Source organism: Prionailurus viverrinus, chromosome A1, assembly GCF_022837055.1.
Source record: "Prionailurus viverrinus isolate Anna chromosome A1, UM_Priviv_1.0, whole genome shotgun sequence".
In the NCBI taxonomy this organism is placed as follows: domain Eukaryota; kingdom Metazoa; phylum Chordata; class Mammalia; order Carnivora; family Felidae; genus Prionailurus; species Prionailurus viverrinus.
In genome coordinates, this window is record NC_062561.1 from 56,102,702 (window position 1) to 56,126,186 (window position 23,485).

Below are 23,485 nucleotides of genomic sequence, written 5' to 3' on the forward strand. Positions count from 1 at the left end.
TTTTCTTAAGTATGTATGCTCTTTATTAATTGATAGGTGGAAGAATATAACTTTTCTGAGTCATTAAAAATAAATACCCAACTGCCCTGATAACAGTCTGAACAACCAGGTGGCATGTGCATTTTGACCCAGCTCACATTTTTGCAGCCTACCATCTTGCCCTTGCGACAACTAAGTATCTTTAGATAGAGAGGGAAACACAGAATCCCAAGCAGGCTCCAGGCTCTGAGCTGTCAGCACAGGGCCCACGATGCAGGGCTGGCTGGAACTCACAAACTGTGAGATCATGACCTGAGCCAAAGTCAGACGCTTAACCAACTGAGCCATTCAGGCACCCCTACAACTAAGTATCTTTAATGTTGAAATTGTTATGGTAGTTTCTAGTGTTTTTAAACATAGTATTGCTACACAATACTTCTTCTAAAACTGTACATGTGAGCTAGAATTAATTCTAAAAGCTGACTCAAAGTACCAGTAAGTGGCATACTATTACTGCCTAAAGTCTTTGTAGGTTTGCTCATATTGAGCTATTGTTGTACAGCCATGCAATTTAATAGTCCTAATATCTATTTAGAATAATTATAGCATATTAAATGAACTCTGTATGAGTAAATCAATTAGATCTTGATGTCACTATATATTCATTAGTCTTTTTATTTAATTTTATGAAACACATCTTACTGTTTTTACTAAATGGGCTACATTGATTTTTGTTTGTGAATGTCACTGGGTGTGCTTATGAACAAAATTGGTCTTAGGGACTGTTGTCTAACTGGAAGGAATATCAGAAACACCATTAGTAGATTTATTTCAATAGCATTGGACCTTTTTTTATTGATTTAATTTTATTTGTTAAGAGCTACTTTTCATTAGAGGTCACATCTCTAGGAGTTACCAATGACAAAGACATCTGAATAATTAAAATAATAATATAAAAACAACTAGACACAATTAAACATTATTCAGTATACAGCTAACTGTTGGAAGATTTTAGAATTTTCTCTGGGATTTTTCCCAGTTTTCTTTAACACATTTATAATACCAATTTAAGAAGATTAGCCATTTGCTTGTCAGATATTTTAGCTCTGTGGCTAATTTTAACCTCACAACATTGGGAAAGAGTTTGAAAATAAAATGTTCCATCCAGTGGTAATGAAAGTTTCTGATTATTTTTAATGCAGAGATTTAATTAACTTTAAATTTTAAATCATTCTTATTTGAGTTGTTTATCTACTCACCCCCAATCTGGATTATTTGAAGGTAAAATCTGACATATTTTTATGGTCTTTTTTTCTTTTTCAACAGAATGAAATTATTTTCTTATCTTCACTGATTTTGACAGTTTTCTGTCATAGTGACCCAGGAACCAGCCCTAGTGATCATCATAACTGATATCCAAGTATCCTGATAGCAATCTGAAAGTTAATCAACTGGTAGGGTGCACCTTGAACCAGGTCACTTTCTGGAGCCTGGTGTCTAACCCTCAAGTCTTCTAGGTATCACTTCTGACAGAATGACCTCTCATAGTGCCAGATTCTGACAGCATGAGCCTTAACGAACTCACATGGAGCAGCTACAAGAATGCAGGTTCACTGTTCCTGTCCTTAGACTGCTCACCATCCAAAAGGCTTCCTGATGGCTAATTAGTCAGTGTCCCCAGCACAGCTCAAATACAGAGCCTTCTGTTGGCCTCAGGTGGACTAAAACTGACGTTAAAAAAAATGAACAAAAGGAACACATCACACACACACATACACACACCCCTTGGAAATATTGCCTCTAAAAAATATGAGCTAAAACTATTCAGAGTTATGGACAAATTATGACAAAAAGAAAAAAAATACAAATTATTATTTATAAAGTTTTGAAGGATATCCTAAGGTTATCAGGGAAGGGAAGTATAGCTCCTTAGTGTCCTACAGTCATGACTGAACCATGCCAATTTAAGTACCTTGGAAGAGGAAATAACCAGTCCATGCTAGTAATTAGTCAGTTGAGGAAAGTCTTGTCCTTGGCAAAGATGATGCTGACTCCCATTGTGAATCTCTTATGTTTAGTTTGGTTATGCATTATATGATTTAATTGAGTTCTAGAAACATCTTTATCTTATAACACTGTCTCCAGCTTTAAAAAGAAAGGTAAAAGATCCTCTGCTCCTAAATTCTTGTCTTGAAGCAGCTTTCCAAAATTAGTGTCTTTAAATAAAAACTTAAGTAAATAAATAAATAAATGTAATGTTAAAATCTTGGAAAACGACATACATTCCAGTGTTCTAGACTTATTTTGGAAAAAAAAACAGTGCTTCTCAATTTTTAATTTTTTTTTTGCTCAAGCAAAACATGACTAATGTAATATCAAAATTTTGAAAATCTGCAAAATGTTTTCTTCTTATTTAAAAAATAAAGCATTGACACTAATTTTAAACTATTTCAAAACAGGGCAGACCAGAAGCAAAGGATGACAGAACACACTTAAGATAACAATGTAAGAAAAAATATACATAACAACATAAGGTTAGTGTAATATTCATGCCAGAGCATGATGACAGCAGAAGACTAAAGATACAGACACAAAAATTCTGCACAAAATATTATCATAACAAATAATATGTTGCAAAAGGAATAATGCATCATGAAAAGGTGGAGTTTCAGGAATGAAAATTTGTGTTAGCCTTTTAAAGAAATGATAGAATTCACACTTACAAGATATACAAAAGAGTTCACATTGATAAGATGAAGGAAAGAATCATATGATCATCTCAATCAAAAGGGAAAGCATTTGATATAATTCTATAAGCATTTGTGATAAAAATTCTGTATTAATTAGAAACAGATGGCTTTTTCTCTTAACAAAATACATACATACATACATTTATTTATTTATTTATTTATTTATTTATTTATTTATTTAGAGCGAGCACATGCTTGTGTATGTGCTTGCAGGGGAGGGGCAGTGAGAGAGAGAGGGAGAGAGGATCCCAACAGTCTCTGTGACTTGGGGCTCAATCTCACGAACCAAACCACAAGATCATGACCTGGGCCAAAATCAAGAGTCAGACTCTTAACCAACTGAGCCATCCAGGAGCCCCTAGAAGGTCTTTTACATAATCTGACAGAGTGTATCAACAAAAATGTTATAGCTAGTGTCATATAAAATATTGAAAGTCTAAATGTTTTCTTTCTAAGATTCAAAGAAAGAAAGAAGATCTTTTCTTAGCACTTATGTTCATATTATACAGTATATTTGGCCAGCAAAACAAGGTAATAAAATAAAATAAATGCCATAAAGATGGTAAAGAATAAATTATTAGCAAAACAATGAAATTCAGTCAAGTCAGAGATGTAAGGTTCATATAAAGAAAATATGTTGCTATAAACTGGAAACAAACAGTTGGAAACATAGATTAAAAAATTAGAATTTAGGGGCGCCTGGGTGGCGCAGTCGGTTAAGCGTCCGACTTCAGCCAGGTCACTATCTCGCGGTCCGTGAGTTCGAGCCCCGCGTCGGGCTCTGGGCTGATGGCTCGGAGCCTGGAGCCTGTTTCAGATTCTGTGTCTCCCTCTCTCTCTGCCCCTCCCCCGTTCATGCTCTGTCTCTCTCTGTCCCAAAAATAAATAAACGTTGAAAAAAAAAAATTAAAAAAAAAAAATTAGAATTCACAATTCACACTAAAATACTCGAGAATAAATTTAGCAGAATCAGTTTAAACCCCTTTCAATAAAAATATTTTAATATTGCTGAAGAAAATTTAAAAGTATTTAAATAAATGGAGAAATATATATATATATATATATGATATATATCAAAATATATATCAAAAAATATTTAGAAGTCTATTAGATATTGATGTATAGATACAACACTGTCTCATTCAGAATCTCAGCTGAATTTGGGGGGAAGGAGAAATCAACAAGCTTGAATAGTCAAGACTTTTTATTTTTCAATAAAAAATAGCAAAGTGTGAGGCCTTAGACTAAATGATGTTAAAATTATTTCTAAAACTAAAATAATTAGAATACAGTCTGGTACAGAGAGACATATAGAAATGGAATAGAATTGAGAAGCCAGAAATGGGCCCAAATATATTCAGTTGATTTTAAATATATGCTCCAACATAATTGAATAAAGAATGTATAGTAAAATAAAAATAAATAAAATAGAGGTGTTGAATAAAATTCAGATATATGTACAGAAAAAAATATTGAATTTCAACCCCTACTTCACACCATACAGGAAGATTAGTTATAAATGAATCATAGGCCTAAAGGTAAAAGAAATTCCAAATCCTTGAAAAGGAAGTTAGGAGAATATCTTTACAACACTTAAGTAGGCAAATATTTCTTAATCTGTTTAAAAAGAACATTAAATGTAAGAGGAAAATGATAAACTGGACTTACCAAAATTAAAACTTCTATTCTTCATAATACTGTATTAAAAATTAAAAGCTACAGACTGAAAGTATTTACACTACACATATGTGGCAAATAAATTGTACCCAAAGTATATAAGAAAGTTATATAATTCAATAATAAATAAACAAGCCTACCCCCCCCCCACTCCCCCTCCAAAAAAAGTGGGCAAAGGATTTGAACATATTCTTCAGAAAAAGATGTTCAATAACATTAGTCATTAGAGAAACAAACTTTAAAATCATGAGATACCATCACATAGGTTCTAAAATGGCTACATTTGGGGTGCCTGGGTGGTTCATTCAGTTAAGCATCTGACTTTGGCTCAGGTCATGATCTACGGTTCATGGATTTGAGCCCTGCATCAGGCTCTGTGCTGTGTCCAAATCAGAGCCTGGAGCCAGGAGCCTCTTCGGATTCTGTCTCTGTCTCTGTCTGTCTGTCTGTCTGTCTCTCTCTCTCTCTCTTTCTCTCTCTGTCTCTCTCTGCCCCTCCCCTGCTCAAGCTCTGTCTCTCTAAGATAGATAAACATTAAAAAAAAAGTTTAAAAAATAATGGCTGCAATTTCAAAGCTTGAAATAGCAACAACTGACTAGGGTGTGTGACGTAGAAAATGTGGTGTTCAGAGGCAATGGCCAAGAAAGAATTCTTGAAAACTTTTTGGTGAAGAAAGGTGGCTTTATTAAAGCATGAGGACAGGACCTCTGAGCAGAAAGAGCTTCACTGGGGTTTTGAGGAGTGGCTAATTATATACTTTCAAGTTGGGAAGGGGTTAGGAATAGCACAAGTCTCCACCGTTTTTTGGAAAAAAAGGTTTACAGGATCCTGAGGGGGCCAGCTATTGTTAGGAAAAGGGCATGTATTACTTTTTTAGTAAAAACTCAGTCATGAGACTCTTCAGATGTAAGTCAGTAGTCCATATGCTTGGAGGATGATTGCTAACATACATTTGGGGGATTGAGGTAGAGGAAGTTTCCAAAGGAACTTTTTTATGTGTTAAAGTAGACTTCCAGGATCCTGGAGGTCAGGATAATGTTAAGCTAAGATTGCCTTTTGCCCTTAGCAAAGTGTCATCATTGAGGCAACAGAGTTCCTAGAGGAATATCACTCTTGTTGTATCAAGGACTTGTCAATGGGCTGTAAACTGTAAGGAAATTTAATTTTTTTATTCTGCCTTTGTTTCCCACATCATGTGGAACAATTGTACTTTATGTGCACTGTGTATGAGAGAATAAATGGTGCAACCAGTGTGGAAACAGGCTGGAATTATTTATAAAATTAAACATGCCCTTAACTTATAATGTAGAAATTTCAGTTACCAGGAATTTACCAAAGAAACTTGTATATGAATATAGCAGATTTACTCATGATTCCTCAATGCTGAAAATGACCCATGATTCCTCAATGCTGAAAATGACCCATGATTCCTCAATGCTGAAAATGTATCCTTCTATGAGTGAATAATAAACAGATTGTGATGTTTATTTCAAAAGGGTACTGCTTAGCAATAAAAAGTAATGAACTACTGATATAGCTAGCTTCCTGGAGGACTCTCAAAATAATCATAGTAAAATAGTGAGACACAAAGGAGTGTGTATTCTGTGATTCTATGCATTTGAGTTTCTAGAACAAGAAAAAAATAATCTATAATTACAGAAGTCAAATCAGTTTTGTAGACGGGAGTTAAAAATTGGAGGAATTTTCTCCATTGGAGCATGAGGAAACCTTCTGTGATGTTGGAAATATTCTCTATCTTTACTGGGTAGTGGTTCCAAGAGTACATAAATTTGTGAAAATGACTCAAAATATATATTTACAGTGGTGCAATTTTAATGTAAATTATATTGCAAAATGTTGATAAAATATAAATAAAAGCATAAAGCAGATTTTGTGGATTGACTATGCTAAAATTATTCATAGTCTGTTTCTCTCTTGACTTCATCTACCATAGATCTTGAATACATAGACTCACTTAGAATTTCTTCTAGTTGGGGCTTATCTCATGACCCAATTCTCACTAATAAGATGTAAGCTGAAGTCACTATCAATTTCCAGGAAAGTTTATTAAAAGTAGAAACTTATAGGAAAGACTTCTTCAACCCTTCAACATTTAATGCTGCGGCCCTTCCACTTCTGCCTTTTGAATGGGATATAATGACTGAATTGGCAGCAGTCTGTCATGGCCAAGAGAACAAAAAAACATATGCCAGATCAGTGGGGAAGGAAAACAGGAGGAGGACGTGTTTAATCACATCTTTGAGTAGTCAGTAGTCTTACAAGGCTTATCTCTGGACTTAACATAACTAACAAAAGATTCTACTGGTTAAAAGAATTCAACACAGTTGTTTTTTTGTTTTGTTTTGTTTTGTATTGTTCGGGGCTGAATGTGTAACTTCCTATATGAGGAATGTAGTCTGTACCTCCCAATCTTACCCCTGACAACTAATATAAGGAAAGAAATAATAATGAGCTTTTAAGAGCTTTTCTATATTCTCCTTTTGTGTATGTATGATAGCTATGTGGTGAATATGTATGTAAAGAGAAAAATAATAGCAACAATAAAAACACAGTCATGTTCAAAATGGTCGTTAAAAATAGATTTTAGGGGCACCTGTGTGGCTCAGTTGGTTAAGTGTCCGACTCTTGATTTTGGCTCAAATCATTATCGCACGGTTCCTGAAATCAAGCCCAGTGTCAGCCTCTGTGCTGAGAGTGTGGAGTCTGCTTGCCTCTCTACTCAGTGCTCTTTCTCAAAATAAATAAACTTTAAAAATAGATTTTAAATGGTTTAGAATTAGGCAACGCTCATTAAAGATTTTAAAGAATTATTTGCCAAGAAAGGTAGAGTGATCTTATGGGACTTCTGTTCAGATTAAGTTATCTATAAATCAATTATCCAAATACTATGCATTGGTAACAAAATCTGTCAAAGAAAAATTGCACCAGACAAGTTGCACAGGCAAGGAAGATTTTACTGAAGCCTACTGCAAGAGTGGAGAGAAACTGAATTAAACTCCAGTGAAACAAAAGGGAATAGAATTTTTAAGGGCTGCAGTGATAAAGAATATTAGACACGTGTTTGCTAATTTGCATAGAGACTGGAAGATTAATCCACTTTTTTCCTCAGTGATTGCACTGAAAACAGATAGCTTCTAGGTCCTTGACAAAGGTGTTTCTGTGGTTGAGAGATTTACATCATAAAGGGACAGGGAAATAATTTACAATTGCAAATTTTCTAAGGTAAATCCTTTAAGGAAACATGGTCTGGGGACTAGAATCCTTAAGAACAAAAACAAACAGGAAACACTTTTCTAAAGGCTCATCAAACTAAAGGGAGCCTTGAAGCTGTCTAGATTAAATTCAACTCAATTTATGAGTTGGAGATAGCTCACAATTTGGTCATCTGCTACTACACTGTAGATGAAATGGGGATGAGAGAAGACTAAGAGGTCTTCATTTAATCATGACCAGTATATGCTTCTTACCAGAGATAAAGTATAGATATTTCAGCCTGGCCAGTCATTTGTGATTTCCAGCAAACCTAGGGAATAAAATTGTATTTTAACGGAAAGACAGCTGAAACTCTCTCCTCTCTGAATAGTTGATAACTAAAATTCCACTTTCAAGCCTTTGTTGTATATTGTGTACTTGATCTAAATATTTAAAAAGTATAGGAAAAATAGAGCATACACAAAGTACTTTGTCACTGAAGAAAGAATTAAAAGAAGTACTAGTGTGTACAAGGTGGAGGACCAGAAAAGGGCACAAAACACAAATGATGATGTTTACATTATGTTAAATTTTTCGTGTGTCCCATTTACATGATATAGTGTTTCACTATTGTATGGCAGAGCTTTGAAATATGTCCATTCTAAATCATATGATATTGGTTTGAAATCATCTGAATTTCTTTTAGAGTTAGCAAAATTCAATCTCTTGTGCCTGACCTACTCTCACCTTCATTTTCCAGATGTTCTGTCTTCCTGGTGCTGCATTAGTCTTGAAGATGATAAAAATTTTACACTAAATTGATCTCAGAGTATTAACACTTGGGTTTATTGTTTGGCTCAATTTGTTTGAACTCCACAGGCACTAGAAGTCTTTTATTTGCCAGAAATACAACCACACTATCCATAAATAACAAAATAAAGTATTTAGGATTTTGTTAATGTGGGGAGAGATTATGTTATGAGGGCTAAGAGCATGCATTCTTGAATCAGGCCAACTGAATTTGAATACTTGGCCAACCACTTTCTATAATTTTTTTTAACGTTTGTTTATTTTTGAGAGACAGAGACAGAGACAGAGTATGAGTGGGAGAGGGGCAGAGAGATACATGGTAGCACAGAGCCTGACACAGGGCTTGAACCCATAAACCATGAGATCATGACCCGAGTTAAAGTTGGACACTTAACCGACTGAGCCACCTAGGTGCCCCTTGGCCAACTACTTTATAGTGAGCAACTGTGGATAAGTTACTTTAAACTCTATGCATCAGTTTCCTCTTTGTAAATAGAAAAATAAAAATCACATGTGCCTTATCAAGTTGTTGTGAGCATTAAATGAGCCTGAGACATATTATGCAATATATATTGTTTATTGTTAATATTGTCAATGCTATTGTTACAAAATCAGTACCCCATGACTAAGAAACAATCCTGGTGTACAGGGAAGAGTATAATTCTCAAGGACATTCTAACCATTTGTTTTCTTTTGCCCAAGGAAAAGATGTATAGTGAAGGCTGCTTTACATGTTTCTTATTATAAAGAGTGGAATAGTGCTGAACTAGCAGCTATTGGAGGCTGGCCTGAATTAGTAGGCTCAGCAAAAATATACAAGGTATTCTTCTCTCCAGGAATCTCATTATTCTGAACACTGCATAGCCAGATGTTGGTTTGTTTGTTTGTTTTGGTATGGTATGTGGCTAATGAGATGTATACGAATTAAAATAAATAGAAAATACATAATCTTTACCTTCATCTGTCTTTTGAGTTTTAAATGACCCCAAAAATGTTTGTCCAGGGTCAGGAGATATGGTAAGTTGTGTGAATACGTTATATAATACCTACTACAGTTAATTATGGATCACTCTTTTCTAAAAATCATCCTACAAAGGTGTTGATTCATGTTTTCTATTCTCTGCATTTCTTCAATGGACAGCTCCTTAACCTCCTCACTAACCAGGAGCACAGTAGGTATCTAGTAGTTATTTTCACAATTTTGTGAATAATTTTAGAGGTTAGCATTGAGACATTATAAATAATGATAGCCTATATTTTATTGATCTACCTGAAAATCTTTCCCCCAGAAGATTTCAGATAAATAGTAAGAGTTGGAAAAGCTTCTCCTATGTTGAAGGTTATATTGACATCTCTGTTTTCTAGATTTGTTTTCTATTAATATTTATTCATCATTAAAACATTCCATTGGAAACAAAGACACCCCCAAAGTATTATAGTTATTGCAGACTAACTATAATTTTAAAAATGCAGACTATCTCATTGCCCTCTAAATTTGGCAACTACAGCATAATTTAAAATGTATTGATTTGTTACTGATATGAGATCTCTTTACTACTGTGGGGTTTTCACATGCTGAATGCAAACTAGTAGAGTTTTAAGAGATGAATAACAATACAGAGAGCAAACCTGCTTCTTTTTGTTTTCAATTTTACTCAATTTAGTTTGGGTTGGTAAAAAATAGCTATTTTAAAAATCCTGTTTATTTACCTATTTGTTGTAGAATGGAAACTGGAATTTCTTTTTTTTTTTTTTTTTTAATTTTTTTTTTTTTCAACGTTTATTTATTTTTGGGACAGAGAGAGACAGAGCATGAACGGGGGAGGGGCAGAGAGAGAGGGAGACACAGAATTGGAAACAGGCTCCAGGCTCTGAGCCATCAGCCCAGGGCCTGACGCGGGGCTCGAACTCGCGGACCGCGAGATCGTGACCTGGCTGAAGTCGGACACTTAACCGACTGCGCCACCCAGGCGCCCCGGAAACTGGAATTTCTATAAGTTCTATGTTTTTCTATTTAAGTGGTTATTTTTGTTTTGCTTTGTTTTTTTTTTACGTGTAATAACATTTTTTTTAAGTAGACTAATTTAAAGCAAGAGTAAAACAAATAGCTTTATCATAAATATGTACATAACATTAAAAGAAGTATATTATTTATGTACAATATCAAGATAGTTGTCTTTACTATACAATTGATTTTTTTTTTGTTTTTTTTTTTGTTTTTTTTTTAATTTTTTTTTTTTTCAACGTTTATTTATTTTTGGGACAGAGAGAGACAGAGCATGAACGGGGGAGGGGCAGAGAGAGAGGGAGACACAGAATCGGAAACAGGCTCCAGGCTCTGAGCCATCAGCCCAGAGCCCGACGCGGGGCTCGAACTCATGGACCGCGAGATCGTGACCTGGCTGAAGTCGGACGCTTAACCGACTGCGCCACCCAGGCGCCCCACAATTGATTTTTTTCGAAGCTGTTATTGTAAAGGCAGTTATTTAACCTTCTCTGTTAACTTCTAATCAGGACTGTAAATGTTTTCTGGAGAAGAAAAGGAAGAGCCCTTAAAACCATTCATTGTATTTGATAACTTTACTTCATTGAGTCACTTCACAGAGTGTCATTTCTGAATAGTGTCTTTTATAAATCTGAATTAGTGTTTTTGAGTTCCTATTAAAGTCTACCCAGCAGGATATAATTTTAAGTTAAAATTTTAAGGAGAGAGAAAAATATTCTTGTCAGCCAAATCCATTCCATAAACAACTTATAGGAATCTGGTACAAAATGTTTTTGTTATTTTCAGACTATATAGTTTTCCTTCTTGAAAACTTTTTTTAAAGGTTTATAGGTACTATATTTGCAATGAGTTAAGCATATGGCTCTTTCCATAGGCTTCTACTCATAAGTTTAACCAATACTTCTATCTTAATGAAAGAAGACGTTAGTTGAAAGAAGGTTTATGCACAGTGTAGTTTCAAAGAGTTAAGTATATGGTAACTTATGCTTCCACACATGTTAGCAAACACTTCTGTCTTCATTTTTACAGGAGTAGAATTTAGTGATTCATCACTTAAATATAATGCCCATTGCTCATCACCAGTGCCCTCCTTCATATCCATCAACCATTTAACCCATCCCCTACCACTCCCCTCCAGCAACTGTCAATTTGTTCTCTATAGTTAACAGTCTGTCCTAGGGTTTGTCTGTGTCTTTCCTTACTCCTGTTTTTATCTGTTTCATTTTTAAATTCCTTATATGAGTGAAATCACATGGTATTTGTCTTTCTCTGACTTATTTCACTTAGCATAACACACTCAAGCTCCATCTATATCATTGCAAATGGCAAGATTTCATTCTTTTTGATGGCTGAGTAATACTCCATCACACACACACACACACACACACACACACACACACACACACACACACATACACACCAGTTCTTCTTTATTCATTCATCAGTCAATAGACATATGGGCTCTTTCCATAATATGGCTGTTTTTTATAGTGCTGCTATAAACATCAAGGTGCATGTGTCTCTTCAAATCAGCATTTTTGCATCCTTTGGATAAATACCTAGTAGTGCAATTGCTGAGTTTTAAGGTAGTTCTATTTTAACTTTTTAAGGAATGTCCATACTGTTTTCCAGAGTGGCTGCATAAGTTTGCATTCCCACCAACAGGGTACTCACATACTCACCAACATGTGTTGTTTCCTGAGTTGTTAATTCTAGCCATTCTGATAGGTGTGAGGTGATATTTCATCCTGGTTTTGATTTGCATTTCCCTGGTGATGAGTGATGTTGAGCATCTTTTCCTGTGTCTGTTATCCATTTGGATGTCTTCTTTGGAAAGATGACTGTTCATGGCTTCTGCCCATTTCTTAACTAGATTATTAGTTTTTGGGTGTTGAGTTTGATAAAACCTTTATAGATTTTGAGTACTAACCCTGCATCAGGTATGTCATTTGCAAATATCATCTCCCATTCCATTGGTTATATTTTAGTTAATTATTGATTGTTTCCTTCACTGTGCAGAAGATTTTTATCTTGAGGAATTCAGAACAGTTTATTTTTGTTTTTGTTTCCCTTGCCTCAGGAGACATATATATCTAGTAAGACGTTGAGACAGCTGTTGTCAAAGAGGGTGCTGCCTATGTTCTCCTCTAGGATTTTGATGGTTTCCTTTCTCACATTTAGATCCTTCATCCATTTTGAGTTTATTTTTGTATATAGTGTAAGAAAGTGGTCCAGTTTCATTCTTTTTCATGTTGCTGTCCAGTCTTCCAACACCATTTGTTGAAGAGACTATCTTTTTTCCATTGAAAATTCTTTCATCCTTTGTTGAGGATTAGTTGGCCATGTGGTTGTGAGTCCATTTCTGTGTTTTATATTCTGTTTTATTTTCTACTTGTCTGTTTTTGCACCAGTACCACACTATCTTGATGACTACAGCTTTATAATATAGCTTGAAATCCAGAATTGTGATGCCTCCAGCTTTGCTTTCTTCCTCCTGAAATGTAATAAAATTTTAATTTTAAAATAGTTTTAGGTTTACAGACAAGTTGAAGTATTACAGAGAGTTCCTATATACACATGGTCAGATTTCCCTATTATTACTCTGGTACATTTATCATAAATGGTGAACCAATAACGATGTGTTATTGTTATCTACAGTTCAAATTTTATTTGGATCTAAGTTTTTACTTAATGTTTGAGAATATGATCCAGGGTACCACATTGCATTTAATGGTTATTTTTCCTGAGGATTCTTTAGACTGTGGAAGCTTCTCAGACTTCCCCTTACTTTTGATAATCTTGACCATTTTCAGGAATACTGTTATGTATTTTGTAGAATGTCTTTAAGTTTGGGCTGATCTGAATTTTTTTCCTCATGATTATGTAGTGGCTATGGATTTTGTAGATGAAGACCCCATAGGTTAAGTGCCATTCTCATCAATTTGTATCAAGGGTATAGGATATGCTATCAGCATTACTTATCACAGCTGTATTGACCTTTATTACCTCACTGTGGTAGTGTTTGTCAGGTTACTCAACTATAAAACTATTACTCTTTTAGAAGAAAGTCACTTTGCTCATTTGATAGTTAAGGGATAAGAGTTATATGTCACCTCCTGGAAGGGTAGTATCTTCAAAAAGGTTTTGGAATTCTTCTATGCAGGAAATTTATCATCTGTTCCTTATTTATTTATTATTTTTTTAATTATTTTTTTAAATTTATTTTTGGGACAGAGAGAGACAGAGCATGAACGGGGGAGGGGCAGAGAGAGAGGGAGACACAGAATCGGAAACAGGCTCCAGGCTCTGAGCCATCAGCCCAGAGCCCGATGCGGGGCTCGAACTCATGGACCGCGAGATCGCGACTTGGCTGAAGTCAGACACTTAACCGACTGCGCCTCCCAGGCTCCCCTGTTCCTTATTTATTCATCTATTCAATTATTCATTCATGTCAGTATGGACTAAAGAGCGTATATCTTATATTTGGGGCTGTAATTCAATATTATATAATTTTCTTTGTTGCTGTGATTGTTATAGCTTGGCACTTTCAGTTCTTGTGTCTCTTTGTTATAACTCCATTGTTGTTATATTGTCTTTGTTTTGTTACTGTTCCTTACTTTCTGGCACTATGAGATGCTCCAAGCTCATCTTTTATACCTCTTACCTTAGCACAAGATTCAGCCATTTTTCCAAGGAGTCTATATTTCTTTTATTGAAGAATGTCATTAGAAACCCAAATCTTGGAATTCAGCGTATTATTGTTTTTGAGGTGTCAGTGTTTTTAGATTCTTTAGTGGGTAGAGTTGGGAAAGATTTGTGTATTCTAACTTATCTATCCATGTATCTATACTTTGAGCTAAGTATGAGTTCATGCTGAGGTTTCCAAATTTTATGTAGCATGACATGTCTTATTCTAGCTGTTTCCATTTGCTTCTTTTTATAACCTCCTCTTTGAACAGTGAGGAATTTGATCCCACCCTCTACTATGTATATATATGTATGTATATATATGTATACATATATATGTACATATATACGTATATATATGTACATATATATACGTATATATGTACATATATATACATATATATACGTACCTATACACACACACACACACACACACACACACACATATATATATATATATATATATATGTTTTTTATTGTTGTTTTACTCTGTTTTTGCTTTCTTATCCCATAACTTTCTCAATTTAATTGTGGGTACATGGAGATGATCAGGACTTGGTGAGACAACCATCTCTGGAGTTTCCCTTTCCTGAGCAATGTTGTTCAATTGAAAGTTTTGACTTTGCAGACACCTATTTAGGAACACCTTATTTAATTCAGATACTTTCACAGTAGGAATTATGTTCATTTACATTTTTCTACAGTGAGTTATAATCCTAAGTGATTGCTCAAATGGCTTTTCAGTTTCATCTTTTCCTTTGGTGATGAAGATGTAGTTACCTCTTCCAATGCTGTAAGTTCCCAAATTCCTGGACATTTTTCTCAACTTTCCTTCTCTTCTATTTGTAAATCAGCAATTTCTTGCTTTTCCTTTTTTGTGTGATGACTGAATAATAATAATAATAATAATAATAACCATAAACCATAATAACCAACATATTTACTAATATTCTATTTTTAAACTTCTTTGTAGAGATACAATTTCATTAGACATACGAACTGACTTCCAAGAAATCACACAAAAGTTTATTTGATGTTTCTCTACCACCTGTTTAAATGTTCTTCTACCCTTCCATATCTGTTTCTTCAACATCTGTCACTCAGAAGTAGTATCTTGAAAATATAGATTTTCAAAGTCAAAAGAAAGATTCCTTTGGAGTAACATATTTATTAGTAACTTTGTTTTCCAGTTTTATTTCTGTGAATCCCTCCTCAACATGCTATAATCATAAGAGATTAATTTTATACAGAACTGGGGAATGAGAAAGCCAACTAACCTCCTATGTAGAGCACATGACTTAAAGCAGAAAATTAAAAGGCTCACATTAAGAATACATCAAGAGAAACAATATTGTCGAAAGAACTAGATTTTCCTCAGGCCAAAAGTAGGAAGAAAACATTGAGAGAAGTGGTTAAGGATAAAGAGTGGATGTTCCAATACATGAACCTCAGTTTCAAATGGACGAAAATGTGAGCAAATCTATGTAAACAGGAACAGGTTGAGAGATAGGTTCTGATTAGAGTTTGTGCAGAGAAGCAAAAAAGTAAGTAACCCCATAGTGCATGGTGATGGATAATCTGACACACTTGAGTCCTAATGGTGACTCAGGTAAATAAAGATATGATACATTTTGAGCTAAACTATACCAGGAGTCAAGCTCAAACATATTTGTTAGATGAATAAATCTGGGGTAAAATTTAGATAAGAACATCAATGACAATAACATTACATGGAAACAAAGAAACATTGAACTTACTGTCAGGAAATTTGAGACTGTCAGGAAAACTGAGATCAGATCTCAGAAGTGTGGTTTCCAGACTTTCTAACCCATAGTGAGAGACAATACTGGAACTTTTCACAATCTGAAAATGGGCAGAAAGAATTAGATTGTTACCTAGCTTCTTTTTGTTGTAAAAATTAAGTAATTTCAATACTTGGCTCTCTATCAGTCATTCACAAGTGAATGACTTTTCTTCGTTTTATATTTGTTATGTTTAGGAAGTAAAGTAAGAAAGAACTGCAAAATTGGCATCTTTTCCAATCTTCAATTTGCTGCTGTGCAATCCCCAGTCTAGCATGATGGTGTATACTACTAGCAGCAATTAACTTTGTACTAACCAACCCTACTGTTAGTTTGGCATGGAGCTACTCACCTACAGTGCTTCTAATTATTGATGCATTTTCCCTTTTTTTTCAAAATGTCAGACAGTGTTTATGTGTAATCATCTGGTTTACCACCTGTGGCTACTCTGTCCACTAGTACAAATATGGACAGTCGCAAATTTCTCTCACTTCATTTGAGCCTCTGAGTCTCATGAATTCTTAGAATAAAAACTCTGTCTTTACAATATTTAAACTGTGTTTCCTAATTATCTCAGTGAATTATGCATTTGGTTGTGATTACTAAGCCTCGTAGGATGCTGCCTGATTGGTGATTATATAGCAATTTTATATTTTTCTATTGATTATGTTAATTTCCTTTATATTATATTTGATTATTGTACTGAGTGAAAAACTGGCAACACCTGCCTCTCATATCAGGAAAAATACTTGACAAATATGGTTAACCTAGAGAGCTCATTTTGCATGTAGATTTTGTATAAAAGTTGCAAAAGATACATGTTTTCATAACAAAATTGTTTTGTCCTTTGACGTTTTTCTTCTATGTAATTTGGTGTATGTATAATTTTAGGTAATGATGCTTAGAGAAGAGGAAAATAATCTGTGTAGTGTCAATAAGTAGTTTAGAACTATGTGTCTCTCTCTCTTTTTTTTTTTTTTTGTATTGTTACTGATAAACAACTGTTAACACTGTTCATTCTTAGTTTTAAATTAATATGTTCCATTATTTTTCTGTTATCTTTTCACTGACTTTTAAAGTAAATAATTACAGCATTATCCTTAAAGTAAAACATAACATTTACTTATACTCGACGAGTACTTTTTTTAATGTTTATTTATTTATTTTGAGAGAGAGAGAGAGAGAATGAATGAGTGGAGCAGGGGCAGAGAAAGAGGGAGAAAGGAAATCCCAAGCAGGCTCCATACTGTCAACACAGATTCTGATGCAGGGCTAGATCTCATGAACCATGAGATCATGACCTGAGTGGAAATCAAGGGTCAGACGCTTAACCGATCGAGCCACCCAGGTACCCTTCAACAAGTACGTTTCATGTGTTAGTTCATTCATCCATTTTTTTGCTCTTTAAATACAAAATGTTCATGAAGCTTTTTAAGTTTAATTCATTCTCTTTTTCTGTTGTTTTTTTGTAATATAAAAGCTTGTGCTTTGGAAACAGAGTGTTTAGTAGACATTCAGGTATTAATGTTTAATAGCTATGTAATCTTGGCCAAGTGACTTAAAACTTCTCTACCTCTCTTTCTTCTATTCAATGAAGATAATAACAATAGTTAATAGTAATAAGCTAAATAGAAGAGCTGAACATTGTGTCAGCTACAAGTTTTCTCTAAATAGTGAAATATTAATTATTTGTTTTTCAAGAGTATTTTCAGATAGAAGTACACTAATATATAGCAATCTCTTTCAAATGTTCAGTGACAAAAATGTAAAAGTTTAACTTTATGAGACCAACTGTTGTCACATGTGTGTTTTTGTCTTTGAGCAATACTGAGAACTAAAGATGATTTGTTGGTAGTGTTTCCTTTTCTTCAAATTCCTCCTGGTTTCTGTCACTTTCTTTTTAAGCTCCATTGTTCTGCCCAACTCTGAGACTAAATAATTTAAGGCTTAGGCATGCCCCAGTTTCTAAACGTTTCTCAAAGGAAACTTCAGGAACAACCTGTATGAAAAAAATCCTTTAATGTTATTTTAGAATAAATCGTGGAGTCTACTCCAGACCTACTGAATTAGAATTTCTATAGAGGATGCCCAGAAATTTGCATTTTTATGAAGTATCACAGATGCTTCTTAGGCACAGTGAATTTTGAGAATCGCTATTCTATGGAAAAATAATTTATGAAGAGAAAATATGAAGTACTTAGTTGCATGGTTTTGGATGTTGTGTTATCACCCTTGTTACTTATCTCATCTTGATCTTGTGGTCAATTTCCAATATATACTCTTTACTCAGTGTCTCAGACCTAGTTTCCAGATTATATCCCAGATCTGATAAACAGAATGTTTTGTAAAAGTTAATGTTTGAATCATATATTTGATTCTTGCTTTTTCTGCTCGTCTAAGATGGGAAACCAGCTTACTCTGTCTCCATTACTACTAAGATTACTTTTGTTCTTATGCTCTTTTTTTTCTTCTTTTTTTTTTTTTTTGAAAGAGGGGAAGAGCACATGTATGAGGTGGGGAGGGGCAGAGAGAGAAAAATCCCTAGCCGACTCTGCACTGTCAGCTCAAGTCCTGATGTGACGCTCAACTGTAAGATCATGACCTGAGCTTAAATAAGAGTCAGACACTGACTGAGCCACCCAAGTGCCTCTCTTATGCTCTTCTTTTTTGCAAGATTTCTCTGACTCCATTTGGGTACTATCTGTAGATTCCCTATCATTTACTAAATCCTTTGTTGGGGAATATACTGATCTAATTTTATGATTAAAAAAATCTAGAGGCTGAAGCTGGATGGCTCAGGTCATGATCTAATGCCTCGTGAGTTTGAGCGTGTGTCAGACTCTGTGCTGACAGCTCAGAGCCTGGAGCCCACTTCAAATTCTGTGTCTCCCTCTTTCTCTGTTCCTCCCACTCACACTCTGTCTCTCTCTCTGTCTCTGTCTCTCTCTGTCTCTCTGTCTCTCTCTCTCTCTCTCTCTCAAAAATAAACATTAAAAAAATCTAAATCAAATATTTTTTCTAACAACCTTATATTTATACATTATATTACCTCCAAATATAACATGATCTTCAGCAATGCACTATTGTCAACTATAGTCATTAGTTATACAATTTTTCCTCAGAATTTTCACTTATTCATCTTAAAACTGAAGTTCTGTTTCTTTTGCCCAACACCTCCTCATTTCTCCCAACTCTCGACCCTCGTAAACAGCATTATACTCTGTTTCTGTGAGTTTGGCTTATTTAGATTCCACAAATAGGTGAAGTCATACAGTGTTTGTCTTTGTCTGATTAGTTTCACTTAGCATAATGCCTTCAAGGCCCATCCATGTTGCAAAGGCAAGATTTCCTTGTTTCTAATGGCTGCGTATTATATGTAAATATATATATATATATATATATATATATATAAGTAATACTATTAGTATATATGGAGGTTCCTCCATATATATAATTAATTTCTGGATTGTATTGTAGTTCTATTTATGAGGAGCCTCCCTACTGTTTTCCAAGTGGAGGTACAGTTTACATTCCCACCAACAGGATGAAACTGTTCCCTTTTCTCCATATCCTTGCCAACATGTTTTATCTCTTGTCTCTTTGACAATAGACATTCTAACATGCATGAAGTGGTATCTCATTGTGGTTTTGATTTGCATTTCTCTGATGATTACTGATGCTGAGCACCTTTTAATGTACCTGTTAGTTATTTGTATATCTTTGTTGGAAAAATGTTTAGGCTTTTGCCCATATTAACCCCTTATTAGATGATACATGGTTTGCAAATATGTTCTGCTGTTCCATAAATTGCCATTTCATCTTGTTGATGATTTCCTTTGCTCTGTAGAAGCTTTATAGTTTGATGTAATCCCATTTGTTTATTTTTGCTTATGTTGCTTTGGATTTTGTTTTCTAGACCAAAAAATCATTGCCAAGACCAACAGCAAGGAGCTTATTACCTCCTATGTTTTCTTCTAGGCGTTTTGTAGTCTCAGGTCTTATGTTCAAGTCTTTAATATTTTGAGTTGATTTTTGTGTATGGTATAAAACAGGAGTCTTTTTGCATGTTGATATCCAGTTTCCCAGCACCAATTATTGAACAGACTTTTTTTTCATCATTGAATATTTTTGGTTTATTTTTTGCAAATTAATTTACCATATTTGTAATTCTAGCCTCTAGAAATTTCTAGTCTCTTAATTCTGTTGTATTAGTCTTATTTACCTATTTGTTTATTTGTAGACTCTGAGTTCTGTTGCATTAATCTATGTGTTTGCTTTTATGCCAGAACTAAAGCTTTGTGATACAGTTTAAAGTAAGAAAGTGTGATGTCTCTGGGTTTGTTTTTTTTTTTTTTTCCTCCAGGTTGTTTTGGCTAGTTGGAGTCTTTTGAGTTTCCATACAAATTTTAGGATTATTTTGCTTTCTGTGAAAAATGCCATTGGAATTTTTATAGGAATTACATTGAATGTATGGATTGCTTTGGGTAGTATGGATATTTTAACAATATAAATTTTTCAAATCCATGAGCATGGAATAACTTTTTAAAATTTTTTGTCTTTTTCAGTTTCTTTTATCAATGTTTTATACTTTTCAGTGCACAGATCTTTCACCTCTTTGGTAAAATTTATTTCTTAGTGTTTTATTTTTTATTTTTTGATGCTATTGTGAATGGGATTATTTTCTTAATTTCTCTTTCTGATAGTTTATTGTTAGTGTATAAAAATGCAACTGCTTGTGTATCCTGCAATTTTACTGAATTTATAAGTTCTAACAGGCTTTTGATGAAATCTTTAAGATTTTCTGTCTATAAAAATCACAACATCTCCAAACAGAGACGATTTTACCTTTTTCTTTCCCATGGCATGCCTTTTATTCCTTTCTCTTGCATAATTGCTCTGGTTAAAACTTCCAGTACCATGTTTATTTAATAAAAGTAGCAAGTCTAAGCTTCTTTGTCTTGTTTTTGATCTTTGAGGAAATTTTTTCAGCCGTTCACCATGTTAGATGTGGGCTTGTCATATGTAGGTGTTAATTATGTTGAGGTACATTCATTCTGTACCCAATTTGTTGAGAGTTTTAATCATAAGAGAATGTTGAATTTTCTCAAATGCTTTTTGTACATCTATCAATATTATCATATGATTTTCATCGTTTATTTTGTTAATATGATGTATCACGTATATTGATTTGTGTATGGGACTATCCTTGCATCCCCAGAAAATAATCTACCAAATATTTAAGAAGAAATTATAGCAATTTTCTATGATCTCTTTCAAAGTATAAAAAACAAAGGGAATACATTTTAACTCATTCTATGATGCCAGCATCACCTGCATACTAAAACCAGACAACAATTTTATAAGAAAACTATAGACCAATATGTCTATGTACATAGATGGATTTTTTCACCAAAATTATAGAAAATTGAATCCAGCAATGTATGAAAAGAACACTATTACCAAGAGGGGTTTAGCCCCAAGTGTACAAGACTGGTTCAACATTAGAAAATCAATTAATTTAATCCATTATATTAACAAACTAAAAGAGAAAAATCTGAAGTTTTGACAAAACCTAATACTCAGTTCATGATAAAAACTCCAAGTAAACTGGAAATAGAGGGGAACTTTTTCAACTTGATAATTAATATCTTCAAAAAAACACAGATAAAAGCATACTCAATGGTGAGAAAATGGAAGCATTCCCTCTAAGATCAGGCATTACACAAGGATATTCGCTTCCACAACTTCATTTCAAAATCATACTGGATAGGGTGCCTGGGTGGCTCAGTCGGTTGAGCCTCCGACTTCGGCTCAGGTCATGATCTCACTGTTCCTGAGTTCAAGCCCTGCATTGGGCTCTGTGCTGACAGCTCAGAGCCTGGAGCCTGCTTCAGATTCTGTGTCCCCCTCTCTCTCTGCACCACCCCTGCTTGTGCTCTGTCTCTCTCTGTCTTTCAAAAATGAATAAACATAAAAAAATCCAAAATCATACTGGAAATTCTTTTTACCAAGAGGAAATAAAAGTTATGCAGATTAGAAAGAAAGAAATAAAACTGCTGTTGTTTACAAATAACCTAATTGTCTATGAAGATATTCTGAAAGATTTGGAAAAAACAAAACAAACAAAAAAACCCCACAAAAAACCACCCCGGAACTAATAAGGGATTGTACTAAATTTCCAGGATAGAAGGTTAATGTAAAAAATCAACCACTCTTCTATATACTAGCAATGAATAGGTGGAATTAGAAATTAAAAACATAATTTACATTTTAGCACCTCAAAATTACATTTAGCACCATTTACATTAGCACCTCAAAAATTAATATATCTAACAAAATGTATACAACTTGTATTTGAGAAAAAAAATGACAAAATTCTGATGAACAAAATCAAAGGAGCACTAAATAAAAGGATAAATTTTCCATGTTTATGGATTGGAATACTCAATATTGCCTCTCTAGAAAATATATCAACCGCTTGAGAAATACTTGAGGTATTTGCTGATAATAATGAACATATTATAAGCTCATATGAAGTATAGTACCAATTGCTTTCATTTAAGAACCAGATTCGACTAATAATTTACTACCTATTATGTGCCAGGGACTGTGTTAGGTGATGGAAATACAGCAATGAAAAAAAGAAAAAAAATCCTACTCTCCATCAGTAAATATACCAATGTTCAAAGGAGAGAAAGACTTTAAACAAATAACTGTATAAAACTTAACAACATCAGCCAATGTTAAGTTTTACAAAGAATGATACAAATAATTATGAAAAATGTGAAAAAGGTAGTGTATTTTATATAGGGTAGTCATGGAAGGACCTCAGTTACTGGAACTATTTAAACTTTTAACTATTCAGGGGCGCCTGGGTGGTTCAGTCGGTTAAGAGTCTGACTCTTGATTTTGGCTCAGGTCATGATCTCATGGTGTGTGAGTTCAAGCCCTGCATCGGGCTCTGTGCTGACAGTGCAGAACCTGCTTGGGATTCTGTCTCTCTCCCTCTCTCTCTTCCCCTCCCCCACTCACTCTCTCTGTCTCTCTGTCTCTCAAAAATAAATAAATAAAACTTAAAAAAAATTAAAAAAAATAAATTTTTAACTAACTTTTGAACTTGTGAGTATCTGGGGAAAAGAGCATCACAGAGTGAATAGCAATTTTTTAGTTCTTAAGGCAAGGGTGTGCTAGACATGTCCAAGGAATAAAGAGGAGGCCAATAAAATTGAACATAGTAAACAAAATGGAGAGAGGGAAGTGTTGATACTGTAACCATAGCCAAGGACTGTATCAGAAGTGACAATATAGGCCATAATAATTTCTTTGAGGTTCTACTGCTTGAGATGAGGAGTATAGTCAGAGTCTCTATGCAGCTGCTTTGAGTTGCAGTTTTAAAGGATGTTTCGGGGTCCCTCAGTGGCTCAGTTGATTAAACCTCTGACTCTTGATTTTAGCTCAGGTCATGATATCACAGTTGGTGGAATAGAGCTTGCTTGGGATTCTCTTTCTCCCTCTCTCTGCCTCTCCCCCAACTTGTACTGTCTCTCTCTCTCTCAAAATAA

General features: G+C 34.3%; 1 long non-coding RNA gene across 1 annotated transcript in view; it reads left to right on the forward strand.

The window, feature by feature from the left end:
* The window catches only part of LOC125176831 (uncharacterized), an 802,675-nt gene that overhangs the window by 259,423 nt on the left and 519,767 nt on the right, over window positions 1–23,485 (forward strand). The window lies entirely within an intron of this gene.